The sequence below is a fragment of the Zea mays genome, chromosome 9 (assembly GCF_902167145.1).
Source record: "Zea mays cultivar B73 chromosome 9, Zm-B73-REFERENCE-NAM-5.0, whole genome shotgun sequence".
NCBI lineage: Eukaryota > Viridiplantae > Streptophyta > Magnoliopsida > Poales > Poaceae > Zea > Zea mays.
The window spans coordinates 124,064,633-124,077,162 of NC_050104.1; positions in this window are offsets into that span (position 1 = coordinate 124,064,633).

The following is a 12,530-nucleotide window of genomic DNA, read 5'->3' on the forward strand; positions in this document are numbered from 1 at the left end:
TCGGGCAACTGCCGTCGTCGCAGGCGCCGTCGCTAATAAATCGGTGTGGAGCGTAAAAAGCTGAACCCTAACACTCCGGGTCATGTTTTATAGACGTCCGGACCTGGTCCGGCTCGACCGGTTTGCACCATTCAACCTGAGCTTTCTCTAGTTATTGGAAGCACATGGCTCTTAATATATATATATATATATATATATATATATATATATATATATATATATATATATATATATATATATATATATATATATATATATATATATATATATTTTGCACTTAACCTGTTAACAACATGAACATGGCTGGATAATTGTTGGACTGATTGTCGTGCACATCTAGTTTCTTCCACGGAGGGGTACTCGGACTTGTGAGCGACCCGCGCTGCCACGCACATGCATTCACACACAGAAAGGCATGAAATGGGCCTGTGCGTGGGCCAGCACTCCTTTCTTTTGGACAACTTGCTAGTATCTGATTTGGACGGAATGATTTTTGCTTTCTCTGCTTTCCGAATATTCCAAAACCCGGATGCCATACTGCAATCTGCCAACCTACGTACGTACTAGATTATTATTTAAACACTGCACCTCTTGGGTGAAAAAAAAACAAATAATGTGTGGTCCAATTAGAAAGGGACATGCAGCAAGCTTTTCTTCTTCTTGTGGCGACATGAATAAACGGAACCACCGCGCAATCCTCGACGCTGATTGGAGATGGCATGTATAGCCTTATCAACAACAACGACTACTGCTAATATAGTGGCGAGTAGTAGACTAGTAGCTAGTGCTCGCAGCGTCGTCGTGCAAATTGCAGGATGGATGGTGACACACAACCTGACGATCGAGTTACTAGTGGCTCAGCTGATTAATGATTGCTTTTAGCCAGCCCAGCCCAGCCAGCCCAGAATGATAGTCACTCGTGCACCCATATTCTGATCCGGCTAAGGTCCTGTTCGGTTTCTAGGGATTGAAGATCTGGAATAATTTCTAGCCGGATTACTTCTCTAACTTATATAAATTTTGATGAGTTGGAACGAATCCGAGTTTATTCATATGCAAACGAACAGACCCTAAAGCTTTGCCACCTAGTTAACTTCGTGGCCAGGCCAGGACCCAGTGGATTCGACCTTGCGGCGGCGCTTTTATCTGCAGCAATTCCAGACCTAGCTAGGTCAGCATATGCATGTCGTGTAGCAACAACAGATTGGGCATTCTGCAGTGTGTCCCGACTCCCGAGTGACGCTAAAAATGGAGAATATCTGGGTACCGCTCCTCCCACTGCAGACAGATCGAGGTGGCAATCCGAAAAACGAGAAGCGAGGCAAGTAGACAATCCCAAGTGGCGCTGCTTCCTAGTGAATGTGAAGTCAAGCCAGTAAAAAATATACTCCCATTTGTTTGCATTCAGCTGAAAGACAAAGGAGGCAACAAAAGAAAACGAGGGGAAGCCAATAACAATACTCCCGTATGCAAAAACGAGAGAGAGAGAGAGAGCGGACCATGACACACGCGCGCGAACGCATTGGTATGCCGTTTGGTTCACACACCAGTGACGTAATGGTTAACCCATAACGTTAAATTATGTTTGTTTAAATTTAACCGTAATCGATATCATACTATAAATAGATATCGGCTTATTCAAACTTGTTGTCACCGGTATTCGAGTGTGAATCATTATCATTATCATTTACGTTACATTTTGTGAACCAAACGACACCTTAGATCTATTGAGTCAACACTTACACAAAAAACTAGCCCATTAGAGGTTTGCACCCTCAACCATACAAACCATACTTGACAACCCACAACACACAATGTGTGACTATTTTTAATAATCTTCTCTCACACGTTGTGAGTCGAGATTTGTCTGAGAATGCACTGGGCTAACCTGATTTGATACCAATTCTTGGAACCAGACTGCTGACACATGGTGTGCCCGTCGGGTCGCTCGCACACACATCGCACCCTATCCAAGTCGTCAGACCACGACACATACGCCCAAACGCATAGCAGCAGGCTTTATTTATATTGTGCCAACACTCCCAAAAAGCTTACACCATCAACCATACAAATCATGCTTGACAATCTACATCACACAACGTGGAACTATTCTCAACAGGGACAGGGGGGACAGGGGCAGAGAAAGCAGAAAACCATGGGAAGGTGACAGTAAAAAAAAGCCAACAAGATGTATTGGACCAATGTTACAAGAACTTTTTTTAAAAAAAAAACGAAAGAAACAAGCACGAAATTTTAAACTTATTTTTGCTAGACTTATCTGCATAGACTGCCGTATCCAGTCAATTATTTTATTTATTATTACATTGTTAATACTCGTTCCGTTTTAAAATAGTAATCGTTTTAGATCTTGAATTTTATATTAATATGCAAATAGATAAAGATAAACCTAAATACATATATAAAATATATACATGTATGAATCTATTAATTAACTAAAACGAATTTTGATTTAGGATAGAGAGTACTAAGCTTATCTCAGGGCATGTACAGTGGCGTTTAATATGGAGTCTCTTAAGGTGTTTAAGGGGTGTATTTGCAAAAAAATCTTAGAGTCGTCTCTCCGTGAAGAGACGCCTCTGGCTCGTAAACCAAGTAGTAACAGACACCTCACTTCCTACTGTACGAATTTGTCGTCTGTTCTATCGATCTGCTGCTGTACAAATGCATTTAATTCTGTATTTATTAGTAGACTACATTTATAGACACTCCATTGTATAATAGAGTCTCTTAGTTGTCTCTTGTGCTTGGAGAACCGTTTTGGTGTCTCTCCACTGTACATGCCCTCATCTGTATCGAAGAAGCAACAAAAGGCGGGACTAACAAAGACCTTCGTGACGTATCATGGTTGGTTGCATGTATCCATTAAAAGTTTAAAGACAGTCGACCCATTGTCTCTCTTCGACAGCAAACCCGTCTATATTTATGCCTGCAACTACAGCGAATGTAGGCGAGAGAACATGACGCTCCAGGCCGTATGCGCCTCGGATCTTCTTGTGATCTTGCGGGCGGCGAAACTCTACGAACATACGGGTGGAAGAGAGAAAACTGCCACAGCCGACCAATTCAGCAAACATTATACATGCAACTGTTCTATCCGCTGTCTTGCACCACATTCATGATGTAGAGTTCAAGTTGGTGGAGAGTGAAGACATTGAATTTTAGATGGAGCGCCACAGAATCTAGCCAAGTTACTGTAATGGGGTTACTCAACAGTCAATTCCAGAGTTTGGGATATACCTACAAACCAAGCATTCAGACGCCTGTACTTCCCTCGTGCTCCCCAGCCTCGACGTCGCCAGAGCGTCCTGCCGAGAGAGACGCTCGCATGGACGCGAAGATGGCGGCGGCGGGGAGCTGCTCTACCCTCCCCTCCCACCCACACCCGCACCTCCACTTTGTTAGAACTCCGATCCTAGGGAGATAACTCAGACACACACGCACTGGACATGAAGGATTTTAGTGCTGCCAACTGGCTGTCTTTTCTCTATTGATTGCTCTATGTATATAAAGAAAATACATGCATCTAAATATGGCTACTAAGAAATTAGATTGTCACGGCACGATCGTGATCAAGCACTGCCATCCTAGTGCTCTGGGCCGTGCCGTGACGATTACGGCCAGCTCTACTTCCTAAGAATGGAAAACAAAATAGGAAACTAATCTGAACTTGCTATAACATTCTCCTCCTAAGCCCAGTTTACCCAAGATTTTCCATGCCGATCTGACCACGAAGCTCATGTAACCGAGTGCGCCCAAGTGCTTTTGTCAGTATGTCACCTAGTTGCAGCTCAGTGCCGACGAACTCGACGCCGATCAGCTTCCTGTCACAACACTTCCGGATGAAGTGAAACTTCACGTCAATGTGCTTACTCCGGTCGTGATGCACAGGGTTCTTCATCAAAGCAATGGCGAACTTGTTGTCCACCTTGAGCTTGGGAGCGAGTACCGCTCCTCCGATGAGCTCAGCCAGCAGTCGTGCCAACCAGACTGCCTCGCACACGGTTACAGCGGCTGCGATATACTCCGCCTCACAAGAAGACAAAGCAACAACCTTTTGTTTCACCGATTGCCAAGCAACCGGCCCTCCAGCCATGAAGAAGATGAGACCGCTGGTGCTCTTCCGGTCATTGACATCTCCTGCCAAGTCACTGTCAGAGTAACCCAACAGTTGTGGCGCTCCTTCATTCTTCCTGCTCGGATGGTAGTGCAGGCCCCAGTGCAACGTGCATGCGACATACCGAAGAACACGCTTGACTGCAGCAAGGTGCTCTTGACGCGGCGCCTCCATAAATCGGCTAAGATATCCCACCGGATACGCCAAGTACGGCCTAGAGTTGCACAGGTACCTGAGACTGCCGATAAGGCTGCGATATTCTGTGACATCCACGCTCGGTGTCGTCCCTTCCTTGAGCAGCTTCAGCTTCGGCTCCATGGGCATGGCACTGGCATTGCAGCCAGCTAAGCCCGCCTTCTCGAGCACTTTGGTGGCGTAGGCGCTCTGACGCAGCGTGATCCCTTGTGCTCCCTAGGTGACCTCGAGCCCTAGATAATAAGAGAGGAGCCCAAGATCACTCATCTTAAAGATCTTCTGCATTTGCACCTTGAACTTCACCACAGCTCCTGCATCGCCACCTGTGATGATCAAATCATCAACATATACGCCCACGATCAGGCGTGCTTCTCCCTTGCCTCGAGTGTACATGCCATGCTCATTAACACAATGCGCGAAGCCAAGGGCCAACAGCTCGGCATCAAGCTTCTGGTTCCAAGCGCGGGGGCTTGGTGAAGTCCGTACAAAGCTTTGTGAAGCCAGAGCACCTTATACTTGTGCCTATCGTCGACGAAGCCAGGGGGTTGCTGGACGTAGACTTCTTCCTGGAGCTCCCCGTTCAAAAATGCCGACTTCACGTCCATGTGATGGACGCCCCAGCCGTAGTGGGCTGTGATGGCGAGGAGCAAGCGCACGGACTCCTGTCGTGCAACCGGCGTGAAGACCTCGTCGAAGTCGATGCCAGGCTGTTGCACATAGCCCTTGGCGACGAGGCGGGCCTTGTACTTGACAATGTTGTCGTTCTCATCACGCTTGACTTTGTACACCCACTTGAGGCCTATGGAGCGGTGACCATGCGGGAGCTCGGCCAGTGACCATGTCTTGTTGTCACGGATCGACGCTAGATCCTCCTCCATCATGGCAACCCAATTTAGGTCACCATCGGCCTCCTTCAAGGTCCTGGGTTCCTCCACGCTCATGACATGCAGCTCATCCTCCTCGTCGTCATGATGCACCAGCCCAGGTGCTGCACCAACGATGTGAATATTGTCCAGCGTCCGGTACCGAAGCTCCCCCACATCATCGGCGTCGAAGCTCGGGTCGATGGAGAGCGGCGTCGCGAACTTGAGCTGAGTCCCTGGTGGCGGTGGTGTTGCAACACAGGGAGCCACCGATGTCGAGCTTGGTTCAGCAGGCGATGGCGTGAGCCTCGTGGATGGCTCGCGTTCCATGGGCAGTGGAGTGGACCCTGGTGTGCGCTGCTCTGGGGACGCCACCTCCTAGGCCTGTGTCTCGACACGAGGACGACGCAGCTCGTAGTCGTCTACGACTGTGAAGGAGTCCTCATTGACGGCGGGTGCGTCGTCTCCCCAGTCCCACCGCGCGCCTTCATCGAAGACAGCATCACGGGAGACATGCACGCGCTTAGTGGTGGGGTCGTAGAAGTGGTACGCCTTTGACCCATCCTCGTAGCCGAGGAAGATCACCTTCTGGCCACGATCATCCAGCTTGCTGAGGTGCGGGCGCAGGCGCTTGACGTAGGCTATGCATCCGAACACCTTGAGGAAGTGCACAGATGGCGTCTTCCCATACAACGCCTGGTACGGGGTCATGCCATTGAGCGCGCTTGTCGGTGCCCAGTTGAGGAGGAACACGACGGTGTGAACCGCCTCTCCCCAAAAATAGGCCGGTAGACCCCGCGCACGCAGGATGCTTCTCGACGTGTTCAAGACCATCTGATTCCAGCGTTCTACGACGCCGTTTTGCTGCGGCGAGTATGGCGCCGAATGATGGCGCTGGATGCCTTCACCTGCACAATATTCACCAAACTGTACAGAGGTGAATTCTCCTCCGTTGTCAGTACGGAGGACCTTTAGTTTCTTGCCGGTCCTGCGTTCCTCCCTCGCCTGGAACGTCATGATCGCCGCCGGCGTGTCTGCTTTCGAATGCAGCAGGGCGACCCACATGAAGCGGCTCATGTCATCCACCAGAAGCAGGAAGTAGGCGTTCTCGGCTGGTGTGACCGGCGAGATAGGACCGCAAAGGTCACCATGGACCAATTCGAGCTCATCCTGAGCATGAAATTTGGCTGCCTGTGGAAACGGTGCCCTTCTCTGTTTCGCTAGAGCACAGTCCACACAAACCTGTTCAACATGATCGATCTCTGGCAGCCCCTTCACCATGTCACCACGCTTCAGCTTGCGCATTAACTGGAAATTCAGGTGACCGTAGCGCTCATGCCAGCGCCACGCCACATCGCCAACCCGCGCAGTAAGGCACACGGGGGCAGTGACGTTCATGTCGAGGAAGTAGAGCCGGCTAGGTGATCGATGCACCTTTGCCAGCAGTTGTCGTTGCAGATCGTAGAGGCACAGGATGCTGGACTCGATGTCTACCTTGAACCCATCTTCGTCCATCTGCCCAAGGCTCACGATGTTGGTGGTGAGGCGTGGGATGTAATAGACCCCATCAAGCCGACGGTGCTCGCCGGACTTGCACGCAAATAGGACGGTGCCTTTGCCCTCGATGTCGACCATCGAGCCGTCGCCGAATTTGACGGTGCCGGTAACGCTGGTGTTTAGCTCGGCGAAGACTGCACGCGTCCCCGTCATGTGGTTTGTCGCGCCGGTGTCAAGCACCCAGCGACGAGGTCCCATGACCTCCTTCTTTTCCTCGCTGAGGTGGAGGAGAACCTTGTGCTCGATGAGGTGGACGCAGGATCGTGGTTCAGCAGCAGGCGATGGGGGCCTAGGATGTGAGCACGACATGCGCGGTGCAGTTACCTCAGTTTCCGCGGCGATGTACATCAGCGCATGCTCATCCTTTTCGGCCTACGCGACATGAGCCACACCTTTCTTCTTCCCGCGGCAGTCTCTGGCCCAATGGCCAGTTTTGCCACAGCTGTTGCAGCGATCGCTGGGGGGCGGCTTGCCACCAGCATGCCTGGTCGCCGTGTTCTGGCCATCACGGCCACCACTGCCTCGTCCACGTCCATGGCGCTTGCCGCGGCCGCTAGATCCGCTTCCTGAGTTCTCCTGCTCACGGTAACTCTTGCGACGGGCCTCCCAGTTGAAAGGGAATTAGGCTTACACCTAGTTCCTATATAATTTTGGTGGTTGAATTGCCCAACACAAATCTTTGGACTAACTAGTTTGTTCTAGTTTCTAAGTTATACAGGTGTCAAAGGTTCACAACATAGCCAATAAAATGACCAAGTGTTGGGTTCAACAAAAGGGCAAAGAGCCAACCGTAGGCCCTCTGGTCTGGGCGCACCGGACTGTCCGGTGTGCCACCAGACAGTGTCCGGTGCACCACCGGACAGTGTCCGGTGCACCAGGGGACTCCAGCTCGAACTCGCCACCTTCGGGAATTTCCAGGGGCTCTCGCGCTATAATTCACCGGACTGTCCGGTGTACACCGGACAGTGTCCGGTGCGCCATGGAGAAGCGGCCTCAGGAACTCTTCAGCTTCGGGAAAAGCCAACGGCTCGTCCGCTATAATTCACCGGACATGTCCGGTGTGCACCGGACTGTCCGGTGTGACTCCAGCACAACGGCTATCCCGCGCCAACGGCTACCTGCAGAGGCATTAAATGCGCCGCAGCGCGCGCAGACGTCAGGTTTGCCCATACTGGCGCACCGGACAATGAACAGGAGCTGTCCGGTGCGCCACCGGACATCAAGGGTGGCCCACGAGTCAGAACTCCAACGGTCAGATTCCAACGGCACTGATGACGTGGCAGGGGCACCGGACATGTCCGGTGTGCACCGGACTGTCCGGTGCGCCATCGAGCAGACTGGCTCCCCAACGGCCACATTTGGTGGTTGGGGCTATAAATACCCCAACCACCCCACATTCATTGCCATCCAAGTTTTCCACTTCTCAACCACTTACAAGAGCTAGGCATTCAATTCTAGACACATACAAAGAGATCAAATCCTCTCCAATTCCACACAAAACCCTAGTGACTAGTGAGAGTGATTTGCCGTGTTCTTTTGAGCTCTTGCGCTTGGATCGCATTCTTTCTTTCTCTTTTGCTCTTGTGATCAACACTCAATTGTAACCGAGGCAAGAGGCACCAATTGTGTGGTGGCCCTTGCGGGGAAGTTTTGTTCCCGGTTGATTGAGAAGAAGGAAAGCTCACTCGGTCCGAGGGACCGTTTGAGAGAGGGAAGGGTTGAAAGAGACCCGGCCTTTGTGGCCTCCTCAACGGGGAGTAGGTTTGCAAGAACCGAACCTCGGTAAAACAAATCCACGTGTCACGCTCCTTATTTGCTTGCGATTTGTTTTGCGCCCTCTCTTGCGGACTCATTTATCATTACTAACGCTAACCCCGGCTTGTAGTTGTGATTATTTTTGTAAATTTCAGTTTCGCCCTATTCACCCCCCCCCTCTAGGCGACTATCAATTGGTATCGGAGCCCGGTGCTTCATTAGAGCCTAACCGCTCGAAGTAATGTCGGGAGATCACGCCAAGAAAGAGATGGAGACCGGCGACAAGCCCACTACAAGCCAAGGGAGCACCTCATCGGAAGAGTCCCGCACAAAGAAAAGGGAGAAGAAGAAGAACTCCTCCAAGCGGAAGGAGAAAAGATCTTCCTCTTCTCACCACAAGGAGAAGAAGGAAAAATCTTCTTCTCACAAGCCGCATCGGAGTGGGGACAAGCACAAGAGGTTGAGGAAGGTGGTCTACTACGAGACCGACACTTCATCGACATCTACCTCCGGCTCCGACGCGGCGTCCGTCACTTCTAAACGCCAAGAGCGTAAGAAGTATAGTAAGATTCCCCTACGCTATCCTCGTATTCCAAAACATACACCTTTACTTTCCGTCCCATTAGGCAAACCACCAACTTTTAATGGTGAAGATTATGCTATGTGGAGTAATTTGATGCGATTTCATCTAACCTCTCTCCACAAAAGAATATGGGATGTTGTTGAGTATGGTGTGCAGGTACCATCAATAGGGGATGAGGACTATGACACGGACGAAGTGGCCCAAATCGAGCACTTCAACTCCCAAGCCGCAACCATCCTCCTTGCCTCCCTAAGCAAGGAGGAATACAACAAAGTACAAGGATTGAAGAACGCCAAGGAGATTTGGGACCTACTCAAGACGGCGCACGAGGGTGATGAACTCACAAAGATCACCAAGCGGGAAACGATCGAGGGGGAGCTCGGTCGCTTCCGTCTTCGCCAAGGGGAGGAGCCACAAGACATGTACAACCGGCTCAAGACCTTGGTGAACCAAGTACGCAACCTCGGGAGCACAAAATGGGATGACCACGAAGTGGTTAAGGTTATTCTAAGAGCTCTTATTTTCCTTAACCCCACTCAAGTACAATTAATTCGTGGGAATCCTAGATATCCACTAATGACCCCCGAGGAAGTTATCGGGAATTTTGTGAGTTTTGAATGCATGATTAAGGGCTCCAAGAAGATCAACGAGCTTGACGAGCCTTCCACCTCCGAGGCGCAACCGGTGGCCTTCAAGGCAACGGAGGAGAAAAAGGAGGAGTCTACACCAAGTAGACAACCAATTGACGCCTCCAAGCTCGACAACGAGGAGATGGCCCTAATCATCAAAAGCTTTCGGCAAATTCTCAAGCAACGGAAGGGGAAGGACTACAAACCCCGTTCCAAGAAGGTTTGCTACAAGTGTGGTAAGCCCGGTCACTTTATTGCAAAATGTCCTATGTCTAGTGACAGTGACAGGGGCGACGACAAGAAGGGAAGAAGAAAGGAGAAGAAGAAGTATTACAAGAAGAAGGGCGGCGATGCCCATGTTTGTCGGGAGTGGGACTCCGACGAAAGCTCAAGCGACTCCTCCGACGACGAGGACGCCGCCAACATCGCCGTCACCAAAGGCCTTTTCTTCCCCAACGTCGGCCACAAGTGTCTCATGGCCAAGGACGGCAAAAAGAAGGTAAAATCAATGTCCTCCACTAAATATGAAACATCTAGTGATGAGGATGATGATAAAAATGAGGAGGATAACTTGCGCATTCTTTTTGCTAACCTTAACATGGAACAAAAGGAAAAATTAAATGAACTAATTAGTGCTATCCATGAAAAGGATGATCTCTTGGACTCCCAAGAGGACTTCCTAATCAAGGAGAATAAGAAACATGTTAAGGTTAAAAATGCTTATGCTCTAGAAGTAGAAAAATGTAACAAATTATCTAGTGAGCTAAGCATGTGCCATGACACTATTGCCAACCTTAGAAATGAAAATGCTAAATTAATTGCTAAGGTAGATTCTCATGTTTGCATTGATCCTAGAAATGATAATGTTGATTTGCTTGCTAGGATTGATGAGTTAAATATTTCCATTGCTAGCCTTAGAAATGAGAATGAGAAACTAATTGCTAAGGCTAAGGATTTTGATGTTTGCAATGCTACTATTTCCGACCTTAGAACTGAAAATGATATGTTGCATGCTAAGGTTGTTGAACTAAAAACTTGCAAACCCTCTACATCTAATGTTGAGCATATTTCCATTTGTACTAGATGTAGAGATATTAATATTGATGCTATCCATGATCACCTAGCCTTAATTAGAAAACAAAATGATCACATAGCACAACTTAATGCTAAGATTAGAGAGCATGACTTAGAAAATGAAAAATTTAAATTGGCTAGAAGCATGCTCTATAATGGGAGACGCCCGGGCATTAAGGATGGCATTGGCTTCCAAAGGGGAGACAATGTCAAAATTAATGCCCCTCCTAAGAACTTGTCTAACTTTGTTAAGGGCAAGGCTCCCATGCCTCAGGATAACGAGGGTTACATTTTATACCCTGCAGGCTATCCTGAGAGCAAAATTAGGAAGATTCATTCTAGGAAGTCTCACTCTGGCCCTAACCATGCTTTTATGTATAAGGGTGAGACATCTAGCTCTAGGCAACCAACCCATGCCAAGTTGCCTAAGAAGAAAATTCCTAATGCATCAAATGATCATGCCATTTCATTTAAAACTTTTGATGCATCTTATGTGCTTACTAGCAAATCCGGCAAAGTAGTTGCCAAATTTGTTGGGGGCAAACACAAGGGCTCCAAGACTTGTGTTTGGGTACCCAAAGTTCTTGTATCTAATGCCAAAGGACCCAAAACAGTTTGGGTACCTAAAGTCAAGAACTAAATTTGTTTTGTAGGTTTATGCATCCGGGGGCTCAAGTTGGATACTCGACAGCGGGTGCACAAACCACATGACCGGGGAGAAAAGGATGTTCTCCTCATATGAGAAAAACAAAGACCTCCAACGAGCTATCACATTTGGGGATGGAAATCAAGGGTTGGTCAAAGGTTTGGGTAAAATTGCTATTTCACCTGACCATTCCATTTCCAATGTTTTTCTTGTAGATTCTTTAGATTACAACTTGCTTTCCGTTTCTCAATTATGTCAAATGGGCTACAACTGTCTATTCACTGATGTTGGTGTCACTGTCTTTAGAAGAAGTGATGATTCAATAGCATTTAAGGGAGTGTTAGAGGGTCAGCTATACTTGGTAGATTTTGATAGAGCTGAACTCGACACTTGCTTAATTGCTAAGACTAACATGGGTTGGCTCTGGCATCGTCGACTAGCCCATGTTGGGATGAAGAATCTTCATAAGCTTCTAAAGGGAGAGCACATTTTAGGACTAACCAATGTTCATTTTGAGAAAGACAGGATTTGTAGCGCATGCCAAGCAGGGAAGCAAGTTGGCACTCATCATCCACACAAGAACATAATGACGACTGACAGGCCACTGGAGCTCCTACACATGGATCTATTCGGCCCGATCGCTTACATAAGCATCGGCGGGAGTAAGTACTGCCTAGTTATTGTGGATGATTATTCTCGCTTCACTTGGGTATTCTTTTTACAGGAAAAATCTCAAACCCAAGAGACCTTAAAGGGATTCTTGAGACGAGCTCAAAATGAGTTCGGCTTGAGGATCAAGAAAATAAGAAGCGACAACGGGACGGAGTTCAAGAACTCTCAAATTGAAAGCTTCCTTGAGGAGGAGGGCATCAAGCATGAGTTCTCTTCTCCCTACACGCCACAACAAAATGGTGTAGTGGAGAGGAAGAATCGAACTCTATTGGACATGGCAAGAACCATGCTTGATGAGCACAAGACACCGGACCGGTTTTGGGCCGAAGCGGTCAACACCGCCTGCTACGCCATCAACCGGTTATATCTTCACCGAATCCTCAAGAAGACATCATATGAACTCCTAACCGGTAAAAAGCCC